Source organism: Parasteatoda tepidariorum, chromosome 4 (genome assembly GCF_982258835.1).
Source record: "Parasteatoda tepidariorum strain Cologne lab strain chromosome 4, Ptep-v5.0, whole genome shotgun sequence".
Classification (NCBI taxonomy): domain Eukaryota; kingdom Metazoa; phylum Arthropoda; class Arachnida; order Araneae; family Theridiidae; genus Parasteatoda; species Parasteatoda tepidariorum.
In genome coordinates, this window is record NC_141758.1 from 63,277,591 (window position 1) to 63,283,663 (window position 6,073).

General features: G+C 28.2%; 1 long non-coding RNA gene across 1 annotated transcript; it reads left to right on the forward strand.

Annotated features, from left to right (window-relative positions):
- The first annotated feature begins 490 nt into the window (after positions 1-490).
- LOC147811013 (uncharacterized) lies at positions 491-2,957 on the forward strand. Its single transcript, XR_015432872.1, has 2 exons — positions 491-557; positions 2,630-2,957. It is a non-coding gene; the product is annotated as an uncharacterized LOC147811013 (long non-coding RNA).
- The last annotated feature ends 3,116 nt before the right edge of the window (positions 2,958-6,073 follow it).

The following is a 6,073-nucleotide window of genomic DNA, read 5'->3' on the forward strand; positions in this document are numbered from 1 at the left end:
AGTGCTTGAAACCTGCCAACTATTATTTCATATTGGTTTAAGCACTTTTATCCCTCTTTCAAAAAAAGAAAAAAAATACGCATATTGAGTTTTCTACTGAAGCTTTCATTTTTTTTAAATATATATATGTATATATATATATATATATATATATATATATATATATATATATATATATATATATATATAATATGTAAATGATAGGTTATTTGGTTATAAATTTAGGGATTGTTGTAAAAGTTTTAATAAAATAGCATCAATTATAAATTTTTTAATACATTTTACAAATAAATACCACTTTGTCTATAAAATATATCATTGTTAAATAAGTATATTTTCTTATTGTGTCGAACATATTTCTATAGCATGTGGAATGTTTAAATTACACTATATTTCTTTTTAAGTAAAATTCGTAAAAGAAACTAATTTTAGTCATAAAATCTATTATTAAGAATTTTATATGTTAAAATTACTTTTGTTTCAGACAAGATATTAAGATGCTTATAGCCAAGGACAGAATGGAAACAATAACATATGCAAAAATTCCTAAATTTCAGGTGAAATTTAGTTTTATTTTTTGTAACATTTTAGAGCTTCTAATTATATTTATACATTTTTCTCACTATATTAAAAAAGTATAAACTCCACTGCAGCTGTTTTGGGTATTTAACTTCACGTTACATATTGTGTAGCTGCACAAAATCTATTAGACTTACAACTTAAAATTACCAATAAAAAATAAATGTACGGGGACATGAATGAAAAAAATGTACAGGACGTACATTGGAATGAAAAAAAAATATTTGATATCCAGATCAAATATTATAGAAAAAATTTGTAAAAAAAAAAAGCGTTACGGGCAGTAGGAATGCAACTACAGAATATAAATTTTACATGCCGAAAAGACCATTGATTTTAATGAATTTGCTTTTTTTAATAGCCAATTTGCTTGAACGATATTGCATTTCTAAATGCTTTTTTGTAAGCTTTTTTTCTTAATTTTTTTTGTTTACATTTTGCCTTTCTGCTGGAAATTTGCAATACTTAGAAACTTGAAATTACGGAAGTACGTAAAAATGTTCAAATATCACGTGCAATGCGTTATAAATAATGTTTAAATGTACAACAGGAAAAAAAAGTTAAGATTGGATTATATGTTCGAGAATTATTAACTAATAAAAACTGTATTAAAATAATCATGTTGGCTGAGCTACAGCTCACTGAAAAGCAGTTATATACACCGAAGAGCCATTACATTATGACCACCCTACTAATAACATGTAGGACCACCTTTAGCCCTCAAAACTGCTAGCACCCGCTGTGGCATTATTCCACAAGGTGCTAATAGGTAGTCTGAGGTATCTGGTACCAAGCGTTCACCAACTGGTCCTGCAATTCCCTCATATTGAGTAGCTTGGCAGCAGGAATCTGGTTTTTCAAGTAGGACCACAAATGGATTAATGGATTCACACACTATTGGATTAAGGTCAGGTGAATTTGGGGGTCAAGACATGACTTGAAAGTCACTGGAATGCTCCTCGAACCAATCCATGATGATTCGACCCTTATGACATGGTGCATTATCCTGTTGGTAAACACCATTCCCCGCAAGAAAAACTGTTGCCATGAATGGGTGAACTTGGTCTGCAACTATGTTTAAGTAGCTTACAGACGTCAGGGATTGTTCTATGAGGAATATGGGTGAATGTGTTCCATGAAAACATTATTTCCGCGCGCACACACACACGCTCGCACGCACGCACGTTTTAATTAAAATTTATATTCGTGTTTCCAGTTAATATATGCATTGATATCTCAAGCCTAATTATATTTTTACGGGTCAATTGAATTTCTTAGTTAAGTAAATAATTGTTCTCATTTATAAAATAAACTATTGAATTCATAATTTATAACATAAAAATGAATAGATACAGAAAAAAAGCAAGAGATTGGAATTAAGATTTAAATTATAGAATTGGATCTATGGAACATAATCTTAAATCTTTTCGTTTGTCACACATTTTTTATAAGTTTCTAGTATAATTTTCTTATTTCTAAATTCCTCGTACTCCTTGTACATTTTTCAGCTTAGTAATTTCATAAAAAGCAAACACTAAAATATGTGATCTAAGTGCTTACAATTTTTTAATGAATGAGAGAAAGTAATATTCTGTTTTAAAATTTACCATCGTGTTTCTATTTAATTTATGTCTCGATGTGACATTGTAACCCAATTATATTTTTTACTGATCGATTAAATTGCTTAGTTAATTAAACAACTGTACTTATTTATAAAGTCAATTCTTGAATTTATAATTTATAACATAAAACTGCATATACCCAAGGAAAAGCCTGAGATATGAGTTGAGGTTTAAATTATAAATTTGGGTTTGAGGAGCATTCATTTCGTTTATGAAGCTCTTGTCAATCAGTTTTTTTAGTAAAAAAATCAGTAAATTGTAATTTGTAACCATTATAATCAGTAAGAAAATATGATACGTAAGCGTATAGTTATCAGATTTTATTCGGCATAAATTTCTAAACTGAGTTAGATATTTTTCTCTATTAGTTATAATAAATACTGAATTCTCAAATAATAATGATAAATACTGTCTATTATATATTTTAGAATGTAGAGGCTTTCAGCAATATAGGTGGCTATGTTGGAATTTGGCTTGGAATCTCATTGGTTGCTGTATTTGATTTCTTAGAGACAGTTATTCTCATCATTAGCTATCCTTTCAAGCGTTATAAGAAGGCAAGAGTAAGAAACGGAAAGTTAGAAAAGATAAAAAAGCTTTCAAGAGATTTGTAAATACTTTTTCTTTCAGCAGCAATTTCTGTACATCCAACATTGTTGGAAGTATTGTAAATTTCTATTTAAATATAATGTATGTATACTTTAAAGATGTTGTATGTTGATTTACGCTTTTGATGTTTTTTTATAAATAAATGAAGAGCCCATTTGTAAAATAATAAACACTTTTTATACATTATTACTGTCCAATAATCATCATCAAATATGTCAATGTACTACTTTATCTCTACATTATATTTGGCACTTGCTGCATTACGTTTCATTTAAGTTTTGCTCAAAATGCATTGCGCAAAATACACAGTTGCAGCAAACTAAAGCTGAAATTTTAAGCACAAATAGAATTCTTTAAGAACCTTGATAAAGACTTTGGAACATGACCATTTCTCTATAGGACATTTAATTTACAGTTTCAAATATTTATAAGTAGTTGATGAAAAAAAAGTTCTTTTAATTCTAATTCATTAAAATATCGTCTACAGAGTTGTACAAAAGTTACAGATTTATTAAAAATTGTTCTTAAATAAAAATATCTATGGTAAAGGAATTTTATAAAAAACTTTTCAAAGTTTTATTTAAACTTCTTTTACAAACTTAATTGTTTTGTTTATTTTCTAAATTTTTTATTAAGTTATTTAATCTTACGTGGTTGCTGAACACTTTTTTAGTCTTCTTTTACATCTTTAAGTCTAGACGATAAGATTATAAATAAAGTTTAAGTTTAGTATTTTTTTATTTATGTTATTTAATCATTTTTATAAACATAAGTATACACTAAGTGGCCAAATTATTATGACCGTCCCTTCAGTCGTCTGCTTCCATACCCTGTACTGCGCAATGTGCGTCGAACAGTACGTTCAGAGACGTTCACAGTTGCTCCTTGATTAAGATCACTTGCAATTTGTCGCACTGTTGCTCTCCTGTTGCGCTGCACATCCCTGGCCAGCCTTCTCTCTGATCGAGCATTCAGTACCCTGTGACGACCACAAGTCTGACATTGAGATCCGGTTTTTTGCTTTATTGTCCATTCTTTGTACACATTAACAGCTGCTACTCTAGAACACTTCCCAAGTGCAGCCGTTTTGCTGATGCTCGTTCCGACGCATCTCGCACCCACAATCATTCCACGTTGAAATTCAGTTAAATCACTTTTCTTTCCCATATCTGAGCAAGCAACACAGTATAACTGATGACTCACTTGTCCAGCATTCCCGTGTTATAGTTATCTTGCCCTCTAGCGGCAACGCTGTGACGCAATAACTCATTTGTATAAAACTCTGAGATGGTAATAATAATTTGGACACTCAGTGTATATGTTTGATGATGCTATCAAACAGTTATGTTATTTTTCATATCAAGTGCAATAAAAACATCGTGCTATTTATTAAATAACAGTAAATAGATTTATGTATTATTTTCGATCTTGAGCTGTATGCATTTGTTTCGACTTTACCTCCATTGAAACTAATTTGTTTACATTTCCCATTCTTTAAAAATGCATGTACATACATTGATGCAGACTGATTCATTATATAAAAACGAGCCGGGAGCCATAATGAACTATTCTTTTTTTTTTTATTTCTTTCTGAAATGATTATCAACTTGAATTCTAAATATAGTTCCAATTACCCAATTTATACGGACAATATAATTATACTTATTTATAAAAATAAATTTAATTCTTTTATTTTGGATTTTACTGTCTTCACTCTAAAACAAAGGTTTTGAAAAATAAAATTTCTTAATATTGTGTGTTTTATGTATTTTGAATAAAGTGTTGTACTGAGTGCAAAAATTAAGTTTCAGTAGATTTTTATGCAGCAAATGGGGCACAAAATTAGCATAGTGGTGAATTTTTGTCGCACGAAATAATTTTTAAACGTTTTTTTTTCTTCTTTTTTTTATCATTTAGAATAAATCTTAACTTACATGTAATACTTGACAGATTTTGTGAATTGTTGAAAGGTTTTGTATTCATGTTTTGCAACTATCCGTTGCAATCTAAAAGACCTATCCAAAGAGCTCCTTAAAATGTGCCACTAAGACAATCCATTATAAAGTAATAAAATCATAAGCCTCCATTACTCGAGGATAGTCGTAGTAGGTACTTTCATTCCTAATTCAAAAAATAAATATTCTATTTTCACACTCATGTACAGCAAAAGAAAAAATTTTTGGGGAAAAAAATCGTGTTATCGTTATAGTTGCGTTATAGTTTATTAACTACGATATGTTAAAAAAACATACACATATTGTAGTTAATAAATTTTCAAGCGAGCACTTTACGTCATTATCTAATGTATTTTTACATATTAATCATTCGCGAATCATAGATATGTTTATAACAAATCGTAAATACATATTACAAATAATATTTAGATTAATAATGTATTTAATTATATTCGCTTTAATTTCAAAATTTTTTGCTTTTATTTATAAATAGTTATATTGATTCATTCAGTGAGCAATCTGGGAATACGGCAGATGAATTGTTACGAAAAGGGAATTAAATATTCATTTTCGTCTCTATATAATCATTTCAATTTTACTAACAAAACAAACCCAAACGATTATTGAAAGTAATTGTTCTAAATGATTTTTAAAAAATGAACTGCTTTTCCATCAAACGCACGCTATTATGGTCTTTAATCTTCAGGTTTTGGAGTACTTTATTTTTGATCAAAGGAAATCTGTGGTGGTGAGTACTTGAAATAACTGTTCATTAAAAACGCAATATAAATGCATTAATTTCATGACTTTTTATCTAATTTTAGCTGTTTAAAATGGATCTTAGTAAGACAGACAGCTTGAATATAAAAGGACAATTTTATTGAAATTTTTTTTTAAATAAAAATATCTTTGTTAAAGGAATTTTGTAAAAAGCTTTGAAAAGTTTTGTTTAAAGTTTAAAAGCTTTACAAACTTAATTATTATGCTTACTTTCTACATTTTTTTATTAACTTGATTAATTTTAAGTGGTTTTAGGACACTTTTTAGACTTCTGTTACAAGTTTAACTCTTTAGAAAAATTTTTATCCTTAAATATAGTGTATTTTTATATTCTGATTTCCTAACTTAATTATAACTATTTCTTGTTGTTAAACACATAACAGCCATAAGTTTTATATCATGAATTTAAATTCCTAACATTTGAACAAAAGTTTTTGAATGTTCAAGTTTTGTTTCTTTACTTTTCATTTGACTAACTGGCACAATCATCATTATTTTAATATAAAAAAACGAAGTAATAAGACTATA